At 54.3% G+C, this 20517-nt stretch overlaps 2 long non-coding RNA genes across 3 annotated transcripts; both read left to right on the forward strand.

The window, feature by feature from the left end:
- Positions 1-6478: 6478 nt before the first annotated feature.
- LOC134756823 (uncharacterized) lies at positions 6479-10826 on the forward strand. Its single transcript, XR_010130101.1, has 5 exons — positions 6479-6540; positions 6634-6866; positions 7644-7834; positions 9899-9956; positions 10078-10826. It is a non-coding gene; the product is annotated as an uncharacterized lncRNA (long non-coding RNA).
- A 5398-nt stretch (positions 10827-16224) lies between these two features.
- Positions 16225-20060, forward strand: LOC134756731 (uncharacterized). Of its 2 annotated transcripts, XR_010129836.1 has the most exons (5): positions 16225-16442; positions 16670-16727; positions 16821-17053; positions 19681-19738; positions 19832-20060. It is a non-coding gene; the product is annotated as an uncharacterized lncRNA (long non-coding RNA). The 2 variants fall into 2 exon arrangements; XR_010129835.1 differs by having other exon boundaries at positions 16226-16727.
- The last annotated feature ends 457 nt before the right edge of the window (positions 20061-20517 follow it).

Below are 20517 nucleotides of genomic sequence, written 5' to 3' on the forward strand. Positions count from 1 at the left end.
GGGTCAGGACCTGGGCCCAGGGTTAGGCTTCTTTTAGTGCCAGGGCCCAGGGTTCGGGTTGTTTTAGGGTCAGGTCCGGGGCCCAGGGTCAGGGTTCTTTTAGGTCAGGGCCAGGGCCCAGATTTAGGGTTGTTTTAGGGTCAGGGCCAGGGCCCAGCGTTAGGGTTGTTTTAGGGTTAGGGCCAGGGCCCTGGGTTAGGCTTGTTTTAGGTTCAGGGCCAGGGCCCAGGGTTAGGCTTGTTTTAGGGTCAGGGCCAGGGCCCAGGGTTAGGCTTGTTTTAGGGTCAGGGACAAGGCCCAGGGTTAGGGTTGTTTTAGGGTCAGGGCCAGGGCCCAGGGTTAGGCTTGTTTTAGGGTCAGGGCCAGGGCCCAGGGTTAGGCTTGTTTTAGGGTCAGGGCCAGGGCCCAGGGTTAGGCTTGTTTTAGGGTCAGGGCCAGGGCCCAGGTTTAGGCTTGTTTTAGGGTCAGGGCCAGGGCCCAGGGTTAGGGTTTTTTTAGGGTCAGGGCCAGGCCCCAGGGTCAGGGTTGTTTTAGGTCAGGGCCAGGGCCCAGCATTAGGTTTGTTTTAGGGTCAGGGACAGGGCCCAGGTTTAGGGGTGTTTTAGGGTTAGGGCCAGGGTCCAGGGTAAGGGTTGTTTCAGTGTCAGGGCCAGGGCCCAGGGTTAGGGTTGTTTTAGGGTCAGGGCCAGGGCCCAGGGTTATGGTAATTTTAGGGTTAGTGCGCAGGGTTAGGGTTGTTTTAGGGTCAGTGCCCAGGGTTAGGCTTGTTTTAGGGTCAGGTCCAGGGCCCAGAGATAGGCTTGTTTTAGGGTCAGGGCCAGGGCCCAGGGTTAGGGTTGTTTTAGGTTCAGTGCCAGGGCCCAGGTTTAGGGTTGTTTTAGGGTCAGGGCCAGGGCCAAGGGTTAGGCTTGTATTAGGGTCAGGTCCAGGGCCCACGGATAGGCTTGTTTTAGGGTCAGGGCCAGGGCCCAGGATTAGGCTTGTTTTAGGGTCAAGGAGAGGGCCCAGGGTTAGGGTTGTTTTAGGGTCAGGGCCAGGGCCCAGCATTAGGTTTGTTTTAGGGTCAGAGACAGGGCCCAGGTTTAGGGGTGTTTTAGGGTTAGGGCCAGGGTCCAGGGTAAGGGTTGTTTCAGTGTCAGGGCCAGGGCCCATGGTTAGGGTTGTTTTAGGGTCAGGGCCAGGGCCCAGGGTTATGGTTATTTTAGGGTTAGTGCCCAGGGTTAGGGTTGTTTTAGGGTCAGTGCCCAGGGTTAGGCTTGTTTTATGGTCAGGTCCAGGGCCCAGGGATAGGCTTGTTTTTGGGTCAGGGCCAGGGCCTAGGGTTAGGGTTGTTTTAGGTTCAGGGCCAGTGCCCAGGGTTAGGGTTGTTTTAGGGTCAGGGCGAGGGCCCAGGGTTAGGGTTGTTTTAGGGTCAGGGCCAGGGACCCAGGGTTAGGGATGTTTTACGGTGAGGGCCAGGGCCCAGTGTTAGGGTTGTTTCAGGGTCAGGGTCAGGGTCCAGTTTTAGGGTTGTTTTAGGGTCAGGGCCAGGGCCCAGGGTTAGGGTTGTTTTACAGTCAGGGCCAGGGCTCAGGGTTAGGGTTGTTTTAGGGTCATGTCCAGGGCCCACGGTTAGGGTTGTTTTAGGGTCAGGTCCAGGGCCCAGGATTAGGGTTGTTTTAGGGTCATGTCCAGGGCCCACGGTTAGGGTTGTTTTAGGGTCAGGGTCAGGGTCCTGGGTCAGGGTTGTTTCAGTGTCAGGGCCAGGTCCCAGGGTTAGGGTTGTTTTAGGGTCAGGGCCAGGGCACAGGGTTATGGTTATTTTAGGGTCAGTGTCCAGGGTTAAGGTTGTTTTAGGGTCAGGGCCCAGGGATAGGGTTGTTTTAGGGTGAGTGCCCATGGTTGGCTTTATTTTAGGGTCAGGGCCAGGGCCTAGGGATAGGTTTGTTTTAGGGTCTGGGCCAGGGCCCAGGGTTAGGGTTGTTTTAGGATCAGGGCCACGCCCAGGGTTAGGCTTGTTTTAGGGTCAGGGCCAGGGCCCAGGGTTAGGCTTGTTTTAGGGTCAGGGACAAGGCCCAGGGTTAGGGTTCTTTTAGGGTCAGGGCCAGGGCCCAGGGTTAGGGTTGTTTTAGGGTCAGGGCCAGGGCCCAGGGTTAGGCTTGTTTTAGGGTCAGGGCCAGGGCCCAGGAATAGGGTTGTTTTAGGGTTAGGGCCAGTGCCCAGGGTTAGGCTTGTTTTAGGGTCAGGGCCTGGGCCCAGGGTTAGGGTTGTTTTAGGTTCAGGACCTGGGCCCAGGGTTAGTCTTGTTTTAGTACCAGGGCCCAGGGTTAGGGTTGTTTTAGGGTCAGGGCCAGGGCCCAGGGTTAGGCTTGTTTTAGGGTCAGGGCCAGGGCCCAGGGTTAGGGTTGTTTTAGGGTCAGGGCCAGGGCCCAGGTTTAGGATTGTTTTTGGGTCAGGGCCAGGGTCCAGGGTTAGGCTTGTTTTAGGGTCAGGGCCAGGGCCCAGGGTTAGGCTTGTTTTAGTGCCAGGGCCCGGGGTTAGGGTTTTCTTAGGTTCGGGGCTCAGGGTTAGGCTTGTTTTAGGATCACGGCCCAGGGTTAGGGTTGTTTTAGGGTCATGGCCAGCGCCCAGGGTTAGGGTTGTTTTAGGGTCAGGGCCAGGGCCCACGGTTAGGCTTGTTTTAGGGTCAGGGACAGGGCCCAGGGTCATTGTTGTTTTAGTTCAGGGCCAGGGCCCTGGGTTAGTCTTGTTTTAGGGTCAGGGACAGGGCCCACGGTTAGGGTTGTTTTAGGGTCAGGACCAGGGCCCAGGGTTAGGGTTGTTTTAGGGTCAGGTCCTGGGCCTAGGGTTAGGGTTGTTTTTGTGCCAGGGCCCAGGGTTAGGGTTGTTTTAGGGTCAGGTCCTGGGCCCACGGTTAGGCTTGTTTTAGGGTCAGGGCCAGGGCCCAGGATTAGTCTTGTTTTAGTGTCAGAGCCAGGGCCGAGGGTTAGGGTTGTTTTAGGGTCAGGGCCAGTGCCCAGGGTTAGTGTTGTTTGAGGGTCAGGGCCATGGCCCAGGGTTACGGTTGTTTTAGGGTCAGGGCCAGGGCCCAGGTTTAGGGGTGTTTTAGGGTCAGGGCCAGGGCCCAGGATTAGGCTTGTTTTAGGGTCAGGGCCAGGGCCCAGGTTTAGGGGTGTTTTAGGGTCAGGGCCAGGGCCCAGGATTAGGCTTGTTTTAGGGTCAGGGCCAGGGCCCAGGGATAGGGTTGTTTTAGGGTCAGGTCCAGGGCCCAGGGTTAGGGTTGTTTTAGGGTCAGGGCCAGGGCCGAGGGTTAGGGGTGTTTTAGTTTCAAGGCCAGGGCCCAGCGTTAGGGTTGTTTTAGGGTCAGGGCCAGGGCCCACGGTTAGGCTTGATTTAGGTTCAGGGCCAGGTCCCAGGGTTAGGCTTGTTTTAGGGTCAGGGCCAGGGCCGAGGGATAGAGTTGTTTTAGGGTCAGGGCCAGGGCCCAGGGTTAGGGTTGTTTTAGGGTCAGGGCCAGGGCCCAGGGTTAGGCTTGTTTTAGGGTCAGGGCCAGGGCCCAGGGATAGGGTTGTTTTAGGGTCAGGGCCAGTGCCCAGGGTTAGGCTTGTTTTAGGGTCAGGGCCTGGGCCCAGGGTTAGGGTTGTTTTAGGGTCAGGACCTGGGCCCAGGGTTAGTCTTGTTTTAGTACCAGGGCCCAGGGTTAGGGTTGTTTTAGGGTCAGGGCCAGGGCCCACGGTTAGGGTTGTTTTAGGTCAGGGCCAGGGCCCAGGGTTAGGGTTGTTTTAGGGTCAGGTCCTGGGCCTAGGGTTAGGGTTGTTTTTGTGCCAGGGCCCAGGGTTAGGGTTGTTTTAGGGTCAGGGCCAGGGCCCAGGTTTAGGCTTGTTTTAGGGTCAGGGCCAGGATCCAGGGTTAGGCTTGTTTTAGGGTCAGGTCCCGGGCCCAGGGTTAGGCTTTTTTTAGTGCCAGGGCCCGGGGTTAGGTTTTTTTAGGTTCGGGGCCCAGGGTTAGGCTTGTTTTAGGATCAGGGCCCAGGTTTAGGGTTGTTTTAGGGTCATGGCCAGCGCCCAGGGTTAGGGTTGTTTTAGGGTCAGGGCCAGGGCCCAGGGTTAGGGTTGTTTTAGGGTCAGGACATGGGCCCAGGTTTAGGCTTGTTTTAGTGCCAGGGCCCAGGGTTAGGGTTGTTTTAGGGTCAGGGCCAGGGCCCAGGGTCAGGGTTGTTTTAGGTCAGGGCCAGGGCCCAGGGTAGGGTTGTTTTAGGGTCAGGGCCAGGGCCCAGGTTTAGGGGTGTTTTAGGGTCAGGGCCAGGGCCCAGGATTAGGCTTGTTTTAGGGTCAGGGTCAGGGCCCAGGGATAGGGTTGTTTTAGGGTCAGGTCCAGGGCCCAGGGTTAGGGTTGTTTTAGGGTCAGGGCCAGGGCCGAGGTTTAGGCTTGTTTTAGGGTCAGGGCCGGGGCCCAGGTTTAGGGTTGTTTTGGGGTCAGAGACAGGGCCAAGGGTTAGGGTTGTTTTAGGGTCAGGGCCAGGGCCCATGGTTAGGGTTGTTTTAGGATCAGGGCCAGGTCCCAGGATTAGGGTTGTTTTAGGGTCAGGGCCAGGGCCCATGGTTGGGGTTGTTTTAGGGTCAGGGCCAGGGCCCAGGGTTAGGCTTGTTTTAGGGTCAGGGCCAGGGCCCAGGGTTAGGGATGTTTTACGATCAGGGCCAGGGCCCAGGGATAGGGTTGTTTTAGGGTGAGGGTCAGGGCCCAGGTTTAGGGTTGTTTTAGGGTCATGTCCAGGACCCATGGTTAGGGTTGTTTTACGGTCAGGGCCAGGGCCCAGGGTTAGGGTTGTTTTAGGGTCAGGGCCAGGGCCCAGGGTTAGGGTTGTTTTAGGTTCAGTGCCAGGGTCCAGGGTAAGGGTTGTTTCAGTGTCAGGGCCAGGGCCCAGGGTTAGGGTTGTTTTAGGGTCAGGGCCTGGGCCCAGGGTTATGGTTATTTTAGGGTCAGTGCCCAGGGTTAGAGTTGTTTTAGGGTCAGTGCCCAGGATTAAGGTTGCTTTATTGTCAGGTCCAGGGCCCAGGGTTAGGCTTGTATTAGGGTCAGGGCCTGGGTCCAGGTTTAGGGTTGTTTTAGGGTCACGGCCAGGGCCCAGGTTTAGGCTTGTTTTAGGGTCAGGGCCAGGGCCCAGGTTTACGGTTGTTTTAGTGTCATGGCCAGGGCCCAGGGTTAGGCTTGTTTTAGTGCCAGGGCCCAGGGTTAGGGTTGTTTTAGGTTCAGGGCCAGGGTCCAGGTTTAGGGTTGTTTTAGGGTCAGGGCCAGGGCCCAGGTTTAGGCTTGTTTTAGGGTCAGGGGCAGGGCCCAGGTTTACGGTTGTTTTAGGGTCATGGCCAGGGCCAGGGTTAGGGTTGTTTTTGGGTTAGGGCCAGGGCCCAGGGTTAGGGTTGTTTTAGGGTCAGGGCCAGGGCCCAGGGTTAGGGTTGTTTTAGGGTCAGGGCCCGGGCCCAGGTTTGGGGTTGTTTTAGTGTCAGGGCCAGGGCCCAGGGTTAGGGTTGTTTTAGGGTCAGCGCCAGGTCCCAGGGTTAGGGTTGTTTTAGGGTCAGGGCCAGGGCCCAGGGTTAGGGTTCTTTTAGCGTCAGGGCCAGGGCCCAGGGTTAGGGTTGTTTTAGGGTCAGGGCCAGGGCCGAGAGTTAGGCTTGTTTTAGGGTCAGGGCCAAGGCCCAGGGTTAGGGTTGTTTTATGGAAAGGGCCAGGGCCCAGGGTTAGGATTGTTTTAGGGTCAGGGCCAGGGCCCAGGTTTAGGCTTGTTTCAGGTTCAGGTCCGGGGCCAGGGTTAGGGTTGTTTTAGGGTGACGGCCGGGGCCCAGTGTTAGGGTTGTTTTAGGGTCAGGTCCGGGGCCCAGTGTTAGGGTTGCTTTAGGGTCAGGGCCGGGGCCCAGGTTTAGGGTTGTTTAAGGTCAGGGCCGGGACACAGGTTTGGGGTTTTAGGCTCAGGACCAGGGCCCAGTGTTAGGGTATTAGTGTCAGGGCCCAGGGTTAGGGTTTTATGGTCAGGGCCCAGGGTTAGGGTTTTAGTGTCAGGGCCCAGGTTTAGGGTGATTTCCAGGAAGTGACCTCACAATGACTCAAGCTACCACTTACTGTTGATTGTGACGAAATGCCAGCTGAGGCACATGCCTTGGGAGCTAAGTGGTTGCTGCCCTTGACTACTATGAAGACTGGTGTGGGAAGGGTCGCTTTGCATGCACTTGAGCTGGGGTCCCCAACCCCTGAGCCATGGAGCCGTAAGGAGCTACACAGCAGGTGAGTGGTGTCGAGTGAGGGAGTGAGGGAAGCTTCGTGTGGATTTACAGCCACTCCCCTTTGCTCACATTCCCGCTTGAGCTCCACCTTCTCAGATGAGCAGCAGCATTAGATTCTCATAGGAGAACGCACCCTGTTGTGAACCGTGCATGTGAGGGATCTAGGTTGCGCTGTGCTTATGAGAATCTAATACCTATTGATCTGTCACTTTCTCCCATCACGCTCAGGTGGGACCCTCCAGTTTCAGGAAAACAAGCTTAACACGCCCACTGATTCTACATTATGGTGAGTTCTATAATTATTTTATTATATATTCCAGTGTAATAATGGAAATGAAGTGCCTAATCAACGTAAATGTGCTTAAATCTTTTGGCCCAGCTCCTACCTCCCGGCAGCCTCGCCAGGCCCAGAACTCTCTCCAGTCAGCCTCTACAGACCAAGCTCATGACTCACAATGGCCTATTTAGGCCCATACCCTACCTCACGGCAGTCTCCGCAGATGAGCCTACTGCCTCACAACAGCCTCCACAGGCACAGCTCCATCGTTACAATGGCCTCTTTAGACCCAGCTCCTGCCTCCCAGCCTTCTCTCCAGGCCCTGAACTTTCTCCGTAAGTTGAGGTAGCTGGGACTGTAGGTATACATGACGATACTTGGCTAATTTTTAAATTGTTTTGGAGACATGGGGTCTCACTTTGTTGGCCAGGCTGGTGTCAAACTAATGGCCTCAAGTGACCCTTCCACCCCTGCCTCCCATCCTCGAGGTATGTGCCACCACAAGGGGCACTTGTTCAATTTTCTAAAGAAAAAATTTCTAAAGTAAGGCTGTGGGATGATGGCAGGAAGATAAAAGAAAAACAGAAGAATAAGTTAAAATGACTTATTCACACATATTCTTTTGACAGCAAGAAGAACTGTTAGTATATACATTCCTTACAAACAAACAAACGGCAGATAAACAATGTTGTATAGGAACTTCAACACACACTGTACAATATTCCCACTTTGCTGACATAAGTTATGGAAATTTCGTGGTTTACTTGAGTGTCGCTACCAGTATTTTGCTTCTCTGATGATTTTTATCAACTTCCTCATCTGTTAACTTCTCTCCAAAGTATGTCATGTCACGACATGCTGCCGCTGCACGAACACGGCCAGTGTCTTCCTATTAAACATGTAGAATGCTTTCCTAATTTCTCTTTTTACTCTCTGTCTTTGTGTTCTGCATTTTCCTTACTTCTATTGTCAGAAACTCCAGAAAGTCAATCGTACTAATTTATCATGATTTGCTTTATTAATTTATACTTTGCTTATATGGAATTTTGCCCAACAGACCTCATTACAATTTCTAACCTGTTTTATTTATTTATTTATTTTTTCTGAGACAGGGTCTCCCTCTGTTATCTGAGGCTGGAGGGTAGTAGTGCTATCGCAGCTGACTGCAGCCTCAACCTTCCAGGCTGAAGCGATCCTCCCATCTCAACCTCCCACGTGGCTGAGACTACAGGTGCTTGCCACTACGCCCAACTAATATTTGGTATTTTCGTACACGTGGATTCCAGAGGGGTGACAGCGAAACGTGAGTAAGCATGGATTTTGGTATATGCAGAGATGGGGGGCTGTAACTAATTCTGTATACTGAGGGACGGCAACTGTATATGTTTTTACAATTACGCTGTAGGATACATACTGTTGCATAGCCTTGAAAATAATAATTTTTAATGGAGTGGAAGAATAATAATAATATTGCTAAAAGTAGCAGCTGGCCAGGTGTGGTGGCTCACACTGGTAATCGCAACACTTTGGGAGGCTGAGGCAGGAGGATGGCTTGAGGCCAAGAGTTTGCGATAGGCCTTGGAAACAAAGGGGGAGTCACCATCCCTACAGAAAAATACATGAATTAGCCTAGTGTGGTGGCACGTTCCTGTAGTCCCAGCTACTTGGGAGGCTGAGGTGGGAGGATCACTCAAGCCCAGGGAGGCTGAGACTGCAGTGAGTCATGATCAGGCCTCTGCACTCCAGCCTGGGTGACAGAGTGAGACCCTGTCTCAAAACAACAAAAAAGTAGCAGCTAACATCAACTGACCTTTTATACCAGGTGCCTATTGATACCATAGTTTAATTTCTTAGAACTGTTTCTTATTTCACTTACCAACTCTGTCTTCAGTTACTCCCAGATTTTTACTGTGTGTGTACAGATGACCTTTTGTTTAGATTGAATTGTCTCCCCAGAAGTAAGATTACTGTGAGTCATGGTGAATGGACATTCTCATTACCCTTGATGTAAATTGACAGGGTTTTGGGTGCCTCCCAGCTATAATCTTAGCACTTTGGGAGGCTAAGAGAGGAGGATTGCTTGAGGCCAAGAGTTGGAGGAGGCAGTATGGCAGTATGGTGAGACCCTGTCTCCATTATTTTAAAAAATTGACAAGCTTTACCCAGGAAGGCTTATACACAATTTAAACACCCCTCATAGTATAAGAAAGTGCCCATTTCACTGCACCTTTGCCAGCACAGGGTATTATAATTTAGTAAGTCATTTTTTGTTTGATTATTTTAAATAGATAAAAGACCTCATATTACTTTACTTGTCACATTTCAACATCTTTCCTTAGCTTATTAGCTCTACCTCTTTTCTGTCTGTAAATGGTTGTTGTTGTTTTGTTCTTTGAGACAGGGTCTTGCTCTGTCACCAGGCTAGACTGTAGTGGCATAATCATGCCTCGCTGCAGCCTTGACCTCCCAGGCTCAAACTTCAGCATTCCGAGTAGCTGGGACTACAAGTGTGCACCACCACTCCCAGCTAACTTTTTTCTTCTTTTGGATAGAGACAGGTTCTCACTGTGTTGTCCAGACCGGTCTCTAGCTCCTGGCCTTAAGCAATCCTCCTGCATTAGCTTCTCAAATTGCTGGAATTTCAGGCATGAGCCACCATGCCTGGCCTGGGCTAGTCCTGTATTCTGTAGAGTTCTCTTTACTTTGTGCTAGCCAATCTCTCATTATGCTGTTCACCTGTTATAATGAATAATTCTCCGTATTAAATTTTACCACTTTAAACTTTTGAGTGGTTTATGCTTCCTGATTGGACTCTGACTAATACGTTAGGAAGGGTCCCAGGGTTTATCCACACAGATGGGATTTGGGCATAGGTTTGGTTTCCCAGGGGGCAGTGCTGAGCTCTTTGCCAGTGGGAAATGGGATGCTGGTGATTTCCAGGAAGTGACCTCACAGTGACTCAAGCTACCACTTACTGTTGATTGTGACGAAATGCCAGCTGAGGCACATGCCTTGGGAGCTAAGTGGTTGCTGCCCTTGACCACTATGAAGACTGGTGTGGGAAGGGTCGCTTTGGATGCACTTGAGCAGGGGTCCCCAACCCCTGAGCCATGGAGCCGTAGGGAGCCACACAGCAGGAGGTGAGTGGTGTCGAGTGAGGGAGTGAGGGAAGCTTCGTCTGTATTTACAGCCACTCCCCTTTGCTCACATTCCCGCTTGAGCTCCACCTTCTCAGATGAGCAGCAGCATTAGATTCTCATAGGAGAACGCACCCTGTTGTGAACCATGCATGTGAGGGATCTAGGTTGCGCTGTGCTTATGAGTATCTAATACCTATTGATCTGTCACTTTCTCCCATCACACTCAGGTGGGACCATCCAGTTTCAGGAAAACAAGCTTAACACGCCCACTGATTCTACATTATGGTGAGTTGTATAATCATTTTATTATATATTGGATATATAATACGTATATATATTTATATATATGTAATAATGGAAATAAAGTGCCTAATAAATGTAAATGTGCTTAAATCTTTTTAAGCAGATTCTTCAGGCCCAGCATCTGCCTCACTGTGGACCCCCCAAGCCAAGCTCCCAACCTTTCAGCAGCTTCTACACACCCAGCTCCCGCCTGCCAGTGGCCTCTTCAGGCCCATGGGGCTCATTCCTCACAACAGCCTTTCCAGTCCCAGTTTTTCCCTTCCGGCAGCCTCTCCGGGCTGAGAACCTCCTCAAGTCGGCCTCTCCAGACTCACTTGCACCCTCCAGGCGTCCTCTCCGGGCCAAGCTCCTCTTCCTGGCTGCGTCTCCAGGCCTGACTCCTGCCTCTCAACAACCTCTTTGGACTCAGTGCCTACCCATCTCCTGGCATCCTTGGTCGGCCCACAGCTTCCTCAAGCCAAGCTCCCCAGGCCCAGGTCAGGCCTCACGGTGCCCCCTCCACGATGAGCTCCTGCCCTCCAATGGCACCTGCAGGACCCAAATGGTCTCCGGTCGGTGGGCTCCTCCACGCCAAGCTTGGGCCTCCCGGTGACCTCTGCAGGCCCAAATTGTCCTGAAGTCGGCATCTCCCAGCCATGCCTCCCAGCAAGTAAGCAAGCTCTTTTGGCTCAACTCCTGCCCAGCTCCCAACCGCCTTTGTAGGTCCCGAACTTTCTCCAGCCAAGTTCTTTGGGCCTCATTCCTGCCGCCCGGTGGCCTGTACGGGCCCAGCAATGGTTGGAGAACGGCCTCTGCAGGTCCCGCTCTTGCCTCCCAGGGGCCTCTCCAGGCCCAGCTCTTGCCCCCACGGCGGCCACCTGGGGCCAAGTCCCTGCCTGCCTCCCAGCAGCCCGCATGCGGCCCAGCTCCTCCCTCACGGTGGCCTGTTGATGCCCATGCCTCTGGTACCCTGCCCAGAGGCATGAGCCCCTGCCACACACTGGCTCCTCCCACGCTGAGAGAGGTCAGCGTGAGCCCTTGCCTCACACCGGCCCCTCCCATCCTGAGAGAGGTCAGCGTGAGCCCCTTGACTCACACTGGCTCCTCCCACGCTGAGAGAGGTCGGCGTGAGCCCTTGCCTCACACCGGCCCCTCCCATGCTGAGAGAGGTCGGCGTGAGCCCTTGACTCACACCGGCCCCTCCCACGGTGAGAGAGGTCAGCGTCAGCCCCTTGCCTCACACCGGCCCCTCCCACGCTGAGAGAGGTCGGCGTGAGCCCTTGCCTCACACCGGCCCCTCCCACGCTGAGAGAGGTCAGCGTCAGCCCCTTGCCTCACACCGGCCCCTCCCACGCTGAGAGAGGTCGGCGTGAGCCCTTGCCTCACACCGGCCCCTCCCACGCTGAGAGAGGTCAACATGAGCCCCTTGCCTCACACCGGCCCCTCCCACGCTGAGAGAGGTCAACATGAGCCCCTTGCCTCACACCGACCCCTCCCACGCTGAGAGAGGTTGGCGTGAGCCCTTGCCTCACACCGGCCCCTCCCACGCTGAGAGAGGTCAACATGAGCCCCTTGCCTCACACCGGCCCCTCCCACGCTGAGAGAGGTCAACATGAGCCCCTTGCCTCACACCGGCCCCTCCCACGCTGAGAGAGGTCAGCGTGAGCCCTTGCCTCACACCGGCCCCTCCCACGCTGAGAGAGGTCGGCATGAGCCCCTTGCCTCACACCGGCCCCTCCCACGCTGAGAGGTCGGCATGAGCCCCTTGCCTCACACCGGCCCCTCCCACGCTGAGAGAGGTCAGCGTGAGCCCTTGCCTCACACCGGCCCCTCCCACGCTGAGAGAGGTCGGCATGAGCCCCTTGCCTCACACCGGCCCCTCCCACGCTGAGAGAGGTCAGCGTGAGCCCTTGCCTCACACCGGCCCCTCCCACGCTGAGAGAGGTCGGCATGAGCCCCTTGCCTCACACCGGCCCCTCCCACGCTGAGAGAGGTCGGCGTGAGCCCTTGCCTCACACCGGCCCCTCCCACGCTGAGAGAGGTCAGCGTGAGCCCCTTGCCTCGCCCCGGCCCCTCCCATGCTGAGAGAGGTCGGCGTGAGCCCTTGCCTCACACCGGCCCCTCCCATGCTGAGAGAGGTCAGCGTGAGCCCCTTGCCTCACACCGGCCCCTCCCATGCTGAGAGAGGTCAGCGTGAGCCCTTGCCTCACACCGGCCCCTCCCACGCTGAGAGAGGTCAGCGTGAGCCCCTGCCTCAACAGGCCACCGTGAGGGAGGAGCAGGTTTGTACGCGGGCTGCTGTGAGGCAGGCAGCGACTTGGGCCTGGGAGGTCGTGGTGGGGTGAGAGCTGGGCTTGGAGACTCCCCTGGGAGGCAACAGCGGGGCCTACAGACTCTGTTCTCCAGCCGGAGCTGGGACTGTTCAGGTACTGGGAGGTGGGATGTGGGTCTGAAGAGCTTGGTTGCAGAAACTTCGGGGTCTACAAACGCAGGTGGGAGCTGAGCCAAAAAAGCTTGTTTGCTGGGAGGCGGGAGATGCAGCCAGGAGAAACAGCTGTGCCTGCAGAGGCCGCCATGCGGGAGGCGGAGGCCGGGCCTCCTCAAATCGGCCTCTCCAGACCCACTTGCAGCCTCCTGGCATCCTCTCCGGGCCCAGCTCTTCCTCCCGGCTGCGTCTCCAGGCCTGACTCTGGCCTCCCAACAACGTCTTTGGACTCAGCTCCTGCCCAGCTCCCAGCAGGCCCAAGTTGTCGTCAAGTCGGCCTGGAATTGGGCCCGGAAGAGCAGCAAGTCGGCCTCCCCGGGCCCAGCTCCGTCCTCTCGGCGGCCTCTCCAGGTGCAAAACTTCCTCGAGTCAGCCTCTCCAGGCCCAGCTCCTCCTGCCTCCCAGTGGCCTCTTTCAGCCCAGACCAGCTCATGGCTCTTGGCGGCCTTCCCAGGCCCCGCTTTTGACTTTTGGTGGCCTCTTCAGGCCCAGAACTTGACCTCCAGTGGGCCTTTGCAGGCCCGGCCTCCTGCCTCTCGAAGGCCTGCACGGGCCCAGACTCACAGCGGACTCACAGCGGACTCTCCATGCCCAGCTAGCTCTCGCCTCATTGCGGCCTCCCGAGTCCAAAGCTCCTGCCTCTCGGCCGCTTCGGCAGGCCCAGCTCCCGCCTGCCAGTGGCCTCTTTAGGCCCAGCTCATTCCTCACAACGGCCTTCCCAGGCCCCGTTTTTCCCTTCTGGCAGCCTCTTGGCCTCTAATTTGTTTATCTTTTGTGTATAAATCCCAAAATATTGAATTTTGGAATATTTCCACCATTATGTAAATATATTGGTAGGTGATTTATTTGGGGTGAGTTTCTGCACCAAGCTCGAATTTTTTATTTTATTTTCCTTATTATTTGGTGTTAAACAGGTTTAATGACGGTCATGGCAACTGTTTGGCACAATGAAAAATATCGCCCATGATCAACGTGTTCTGTTCTGGGGAAGGGGGCAAAGGCAGGGTGAATCACTTTCTTAAAAAGTATAGCTCAAGTTGGGAGTGCAGAGGGAATGGGGAGAAAACCCTCCCGCTGCCTGTGTCGAAGTGCAGGAGCCCCCACCCCCATACTCACCTGAGTCCAGCCCCTCTGGGGAAAGAAGGGGTGCATGAACTCCCCCTAGTCCACAGGCACCTCCCTGTGGCCCAAGGCCCTCTTCACACTCCATCTTGTAGCCCCAACAGGAGCTATTTTCCGAAAAGTGAAAAGCTCTGAAGGTCCCACAATTCATGGTATGTACACCTCCCTCACCAGGGGCTGCAAAGTGGCCTGGAGCTCCATACTGAGTAGAAGTCTTTGGGCCAGAGTCAGCATCTGGCTGACGGTCCGGATATCCTGGTTGGAGTGACCCTGGTGCTCCCTGCCAGGGCCTGGTGCCGCTTGCTGAAGATCATGACCGCCACTCATGGGCCACCGATGTGGTCCTTGTCCCATTTGTTGGGGCTGCGTCCATCCTTCTCAGAAGATGAGTCCTGTTCCTTGCGCAGGGCACTGAGGGACTGGGCCTGACATCATCTGAGTGGTAGAGGCAACTGGGTGTCAGGAGACATGATGGAGAGGAAAGCATCATCATGGTCATTCTCTGTCTCACTGTCCAGCAGGGACTCCCCTGAGGGGCCCAGGGCTCCTCCTCCATGGTGGGAGGTGAGCTTTTAACAGGTTCCACCACCCCCAAAGTGTGTAGGGTTGCGGGCCCTGGGCTTTCAGGGCAGGTGGCTCCAGGGGGCCGCCCAGGGTCAACACTCCCTGTGCCACCTGGTGGATGCTCATGAGCAACAGCTGCCAACTTGGCAGGTTGTTTTCTCTGGTTGGAGGCCACTGAGTAACTGGCAGGTTGCTGGGCCTCGTGTGGCTGCAGGGAGGGGTCAGGAAGGGGATGGAGTACCAGGGGAACATGGCCACAGAGTGACCTTCCACATTCCTCCACACGAACATGCTGACGCCACGGGAGGCCTCACTGAATGCAGGCCTGGGGGCCGAGTACTTGGTCCGGGCAGGGAGTTCCTGGCAGGGGCTCACACCTCACCCCCTCCTCAGCCCAGGTGGCTTGGGCCCAGAGAAGTGGGGGTTGGAGAGGAGCAGAAGACCAGGCCTCAAGTTTTGTTTTTTTTTGTTTGTTTTTTTGTTTTTGAAATGTAGTTTGACTCTTGTCACCCAGGCTGGAGTGCAGTGGCACGATCTCAGTGGCCTTCATACCTGGCTAATTTTTTGTATTTTTACTGGAGGTGGGGTTTTGCCATGTTGGCCAGGCTGGTCTTGACCTCCCGACCTCAGGTGATCCACCCACCTCAGCCTCCCAAAATGGGATTACGGGCATGAGCCACTGCTCCCAACTTCATTCATTTTTACTTGAAAAACTCCGTTAAGCATTTTTTTAAGGTAGACCTAGTGGTCCTGAATGCCCTCAGCTTTGTTTGTCGAGGAAGCACGTTATTTCTTTTTTCTTTCTGAAGGATAGCTTTGTCAGACATAGTATTAGTTGCTGGCAGTTTTTTTCTTTCAGCACTTTGAATGTATTATTCGATTCTGTCCTGACCTGCAAAGTTTCTTTAACTTTTGACTATTTGATTATATTGTGACTTGGTGAGTATCTATTTGGTTTGAAACTCTTCAGGAATCTTTAAGCTTCATGGATTTAGATGTCTAAATCTTTCCCATGATTTAGGCAGTTTTCAGCCATTCTTTAAATAAGCTTTCTTCTCCTTTCTCTACTTTCCTTTTCAAACTCCCATAACCTGACAATGGGTTGCCTAATGGTGTCTTGTTGGCTTTCTTTTCTCTGTCTTTTTTCTTTTTTTTTTTTTTTTGAGACAGAGTCATGCTCTGTCACCCAGGCTGGAGTGCAATGTGTGGTCTAGGCTCACTAGGGTTAGGGTTAGGGTTTTAGGGTAAGGGCGAAGGGTTAGGGTTTTAGGGTAAGGGCGAAGGGTTAGGGTTTTAGGGTCAGGGCCCAGGGTTAGGGTTTCAGGGTCAGGGCCCAGGGTTAGGGTTTTAGGGTCAGGGCCCAGGGTTAGGGTTTTAGGGACAGGGCCCAGCGTTAGGGTTTTAGGGTCAGGGCCCAGGGCCCAGGGTTAGGGTTTTAGGGTCAGTGCCTGGGGCCCAGGGTTAGGGCTTTAGCGCCAGGGCCCGGGGCCAGGGTTAGGGATTTAGGGTCAGGGCCCAGGGCCCAGGGTTAGGGCTTCAGGGTCAGGGCCCGGGGCCCAGTGTTAGGGCTTCAGGGTCAGGACCCGGGGCCCAGGGTTAGGGCTTCAGGGTCAGGGCCGGGGCCCAGGGTTTGGGCTTCAGGGTCAGGGCCCGGGGCCCAGGGTTTGGGCTTCAGGGTCAGGGCCCGGGGCCCAGGGTTAGGGCTTCAGGGTCAGGGCCCGGGGCCCAGGGTTAGGGCTTCAGGGTCAGGGCCTGGGGCCCAGGGTTAGGGCTTCAGGGTCCGGTCCCGGGGCCCAGGGTTAGGGCTTCAGGGTCAGGGCCCGGGGCCCAGGGTTAGGGCTTCAGGGTCAGGGCCTGGGGCCCAGGGTTAGGGCTTCAGGGTCCGGTCCCGGGGCCCAGGGTTAGGGCTTCAGGGTCAGGGCCCGGGGCCCAGGGTTAGGGCTTCAGGGTCAGGGCCCGGGGCCCAGGGTTAGGGCTTCAGGGTCCGGGCCCGGGGCCCAGGGTTAGGGCTTCAGGGTCAGGGACCGGGGCCCAGGGTTAGGGTTTTAGGGTCAGGTCCCGGGGCCCAGGGTTAGGGTTTTAGGGTCAGGGCCCGGGGCCCAGGGTTAGGGTGATTTCCAGGAAGTGACCTCACAAAGACTCAAGCTACCACTTACTGTTGATTGTGATGAAATGCCAGCTGAGGCACACGCCTTGGGAGCTAAGTGGTTGCTGCCCTTGACTACTATGAAGACTGGTGTGGGAAGGGTCGCTTTGGATGCACTTGAGCAGGGGTCCCCAACCCCTGAGCCATGGAGCCGTAAGGAGCCACACAGCAGGTGAGTGGTGTCGAGTGAGGGAGTGAGGGAAGCTTCGTCTGTATTTACAGCCACTCCCCTTTGCTCACATTCCCGCCTGAGCTCCACCTTCTCAGATGAGCAGCAGCATTAGATTCTCATAGGAGAACGCACCCTGTTGTGAACCGTGCATGTGAGGGATCTAGGTTGCGCTGTGCTTATGAGAATCTAATACCTATTGATCTGTCACTTTCCCCCATCACGCTCAGGTGGGACCATCCAGTTTCAGGAAAACAAGCTTAACACGCCCACTGATTCTACATTATGGTGAGTTCTATAATTATTTTATTATATATTCCAGTGTAATAATGGAAATGAAGTGCCTAATCAACGTAAATGTGCTTAAATCTTTTGGCCCAGCTCCTACCTCCCGGCAGCCTCGCCAGGCCCAGAACTCTCTCCAGTCAGCCTCTACAGACCAAGCTCATGACTCACAATGGCCTATTTAGGCCCATACCCTACCTCACGGCAGTCTCCGCAGATGAGCCTACTGCCTCACAACAGCCTCCACAGGCACAGCTCCATCGTTACAATGGCCTCTTTAGACCCAGCTCCTGCCTCCCACCCTTCTCTCCAGGCCCTGAACTTTCTCCGTAAGTTGAGGTAGCTGGGACTGTAGGTATACATGATGATACTTGGCTAATTTTTAAATTGTTTTGCAGACATGGGGTCTCACTTTGTTGGCCAGGCTGGTGTCAAACTAATGGCCTCAAGTGACCCTTCCACCCCTGCCTCCCATCCTCGAGGTATGTGCCACCACAAGGGGCACTTGTTCAATTTTCTAAAGAAAAAATTTCTAAAGTAAGGCTGTGGGATGATGGCAGGAAGATAAAAGAAAAACAGAAGAATAAGTTAAAATGACTTATTCACACATATTCTTTTGACAGCAAGAAGAACTTTTAGTATATACATTCCTTGCAAACAAACAAACGGCAGATAAACAATGTTGTATAGGAACTTCAACACACACTGTACAATATTCCCACTTTGCTGACATAAGTTATGGAAATTTCGTGGTTTCCTTGAGTGTCGCTACCAGTATTTTGCTTCTCTGATGATTTTTATCAACTTCCTCATCTGTTAACTTCTCTCCAAGGTATGTCATGTCACGACATGCTGCCGCTGCACGAACACAGCCAGTGTCTTCCTATTAAACATGTAGAATGCTTTCCTAATTTCTCTTTTTACTCTCTGTCTTTGTGTTCTGCATTTTCCTTACTTTTATTGTCAGAAACTCCAGAAAGTCAATCGTACTAATTTATCACGATTTGCTTTATTAATTTATACTATGCTTATATGGAATTTTGCCCAACAGACCTCATTACAATTTGGGCCAGGGCCCAGGGTTAGGGTTGTTTTAATGTCAGGGCCCAGAGTTAGGGTTGTTTTAGGGTCAGGGCCCAGGGTTAGGGTTGTTTTAGGGTCAGGGCCCAGGGTTAGGGTTGTTTAAGGGTCAGGGCCCAGGGTTAGGGTTGTTTTAGGGTCAGGGCCCAGGGTTAGTGTTGTTTTAGGGTCAGGGCCCAGGGTTAGGGTTGTTTTAGGGTCAGGGCCCAGTGTTAGGGTTGTTTTAGGGTCAGAGCCCAGGGTTGCGGTTGTTTTAGGGTCAAGGCCCAGGGTAGGGTTGTTTTAGGGTCAGGACCCACGGTTAGGGTTTTAGGATCAGGGCCAGGGCCCAGGGTTAGGGTTTTAGGGTAAGGGCCAGGGCCCAGGGTTAGGGTTTGAGGCTCAGGGCCAGGGCCCAGGGTTAGGGTTTTAGGCTCAGGGTCAGGGCCCATGGTTAAGGTTGTTTCAGGGTCAGGGCCCAGGGTTAGGGTTTTTTCAGGGTCAGGGCCCAGGGTTAGGGTTGTTTCAGGGTCAGGGCCCAGGGTTAAGGTTGTTTCAGGGTCAGGGCCCAGAGTTAGGGTTGTTTCAGGGTCAGGGCCCAGGGTTAGGGTTGTTTCAGGGTCAGGGCCCAGAGTTTGGGTTGTTTTAGGGTCAGGGCCCAGGGTCAGGGTTGTTTTAGGGTCAGGGCCCAATGATAGGGTTGTTTTAGGGTCAGGGCCCAGGGTTAGGGTTGTTTTAGGGTTAGGGCCCAGGGTTAGGGTTTTAGGCTCAGGGCCAGGGCCCAGGGTTAGGGTTTTAGGCTCAGGGCCAGGGCCCAGGGTTAGGGTTTTAGAGTCAGGGCCAGGGCCCAGGGTTAGGGTTTTAGGCTCAGGGCCAGGGCCCAGAGTTAGGGTTTTAGGCTCAGGGCCAGGGCCCAGGGTTAGGGTTTTAGGCTCAGGGCCAGGTCCCATGGTTAGGGTTTTAGGGTCAGGGCCAGGGCCCAGGGTTAGCTTTGTTTTAGGCTCAGGGCCAGGGCCCAGGGTTAGGGTTTTAGGCTCAGGACCAGGGCCCAGGGTTAGGGTTTTAGGGTCAGGGCCAGGGCCCAGGGTTAGGGTTTTAGGCTCAGGGTCAGGGCCCAGGGTTAGGGTTTTAGGATCAGTGTCAGGGCCCAGGGTTAGGGTTTTAGGGTCAGGGCCAGGGCGCTGGGTTAGGGTTTTAGGGTTATGGCCAGTGCCCAGGGTTAGGGTTTTAGGGTCAGGGCCAGGGCCCAGGGTTAGGGTTTTAGGGTCAGGGCCAGGGCCCAGGGTTAGGGTTTAAGGGTCAGGGCCAGGGCCCAGGGTTAGGGTTTTTGGGTCAGGGCCTGGGCCCAGGGTTAGGTTTTTAGGGTCAGGGCCCAGGGTTAGGGTTTTAGGGTCAGGGCCCAGGGTTAGGGTTTTAGGGTCAGGACTCAGGGTGAGGGTTTTAGGGTCAGGGCCCAGGGTTAGGGTGATTTCCAGGAAGTGACCTCACAGTGACTCAAGCTACCACTTACTGTTGATTGTGATGTAATGCCAGCTGAGGCACATGCCTTGGGAGCTAAGTGGTTGCTGCCCTTGACTACTATGAAGACTGGTGTGGGAAGGGTCGCTTTGGATGCACTTGAGCAGGGGTCCCCAACCCCTGAGCCATAGAGCCGTAAGGAGCCACACAGCAGGTGAGTGGTGTCGAGTGAGGGAGTGAGGGAAGCTTCGTCTGTATTTACAGCCACTCCCCTTTGCTCACATTCCCGCCTGAGCTCCACCTTCTCAGATGAGCAGCAGCATTAGATTCATAGGAGAACGCACCCTGTTGTGAACCGTGCATGTGAGGGATCTAGGTTGCGCTGTGCTTATGAGAATCTAATACCTATTGATCTGTCACTTTCTCCCATCACGCTCAGGTGGGACCATCCAGTTTCAGGAAAACAAGCTTAACACGCCCACTGATTCTACATTATGGTGAGTTCTATAATTATTTTATTATATATTCCAGTGTAATAATGGAAATGAAGTGCCTAATCAACGTAAATGTGCTTAAATCTTTTGGCCCAGCTCCTACCTCCCGGCAGCCTCGCCAGGCCCAGAACTCTCTCCAGTCAGCCTCTACAGACCAAGCTCATGACTCACAATGGCCTATTTAGGCCCATACCCTACCTCACGGCAGTCTCCGCAGATGAGCCTACTGCCTCACAACAGCCTCCACAGGCACAGCTCCATCGTTACAATGGCCTCTTTAGACCCAGCTCCTGCCTCCCAGCCTTCTCTCCAGGCCCTGAACTTTCTCTGTAAGTTGAGGTAGCTGGGACTCTAGGTATACATGACGATACTTGGCTAATTTTTAAATTGTTTTGCAGACATGGGGTCTCACTTTGTTGGCCAGGCTGGTGTCAAACTAATGGCCTCAAGTGACCCTTCCACCCCTGCCTCCCATCCTCGAGGTATGTGCCACCACAAGGGGCACTTGTTCAATTTTCTAAAGAAAAAATTTCTAAAGTAAGGCTGTGGGATGATGGCAGGAAGATAAAAGAAAAACATAAGAATAAGTTAAAATGACTTATTCACACATATTCTTTTGACAGCAAGAAGAACTTTTAGTATATACATTCCTTACAAACAAACAAACGGCAGATAAACAATGTTGTATAGGAACTTCAACACACACTGTACAATATTCCCACTTTGCTGACATAAGTTATGGAAATTTCGTGGTTTCCTTGAGTGTCGCTACCAGTATTTTG

Source organism: Gorilla gorilla, chromosome 12 (genome assembly GCF_029281585.2).
Source record: "Gorilla gorilla gorilla isolate KB3781 chromosome 12, NHGRI_mGorGor1-v2.1_pri, whole genome shotgun sequence".
Lineage (NCBI taxonomy): Eukaryota > Metazoa > Chordata > Mammalia > Primates > Hominidae > Gorilla > Gorilla gorilla.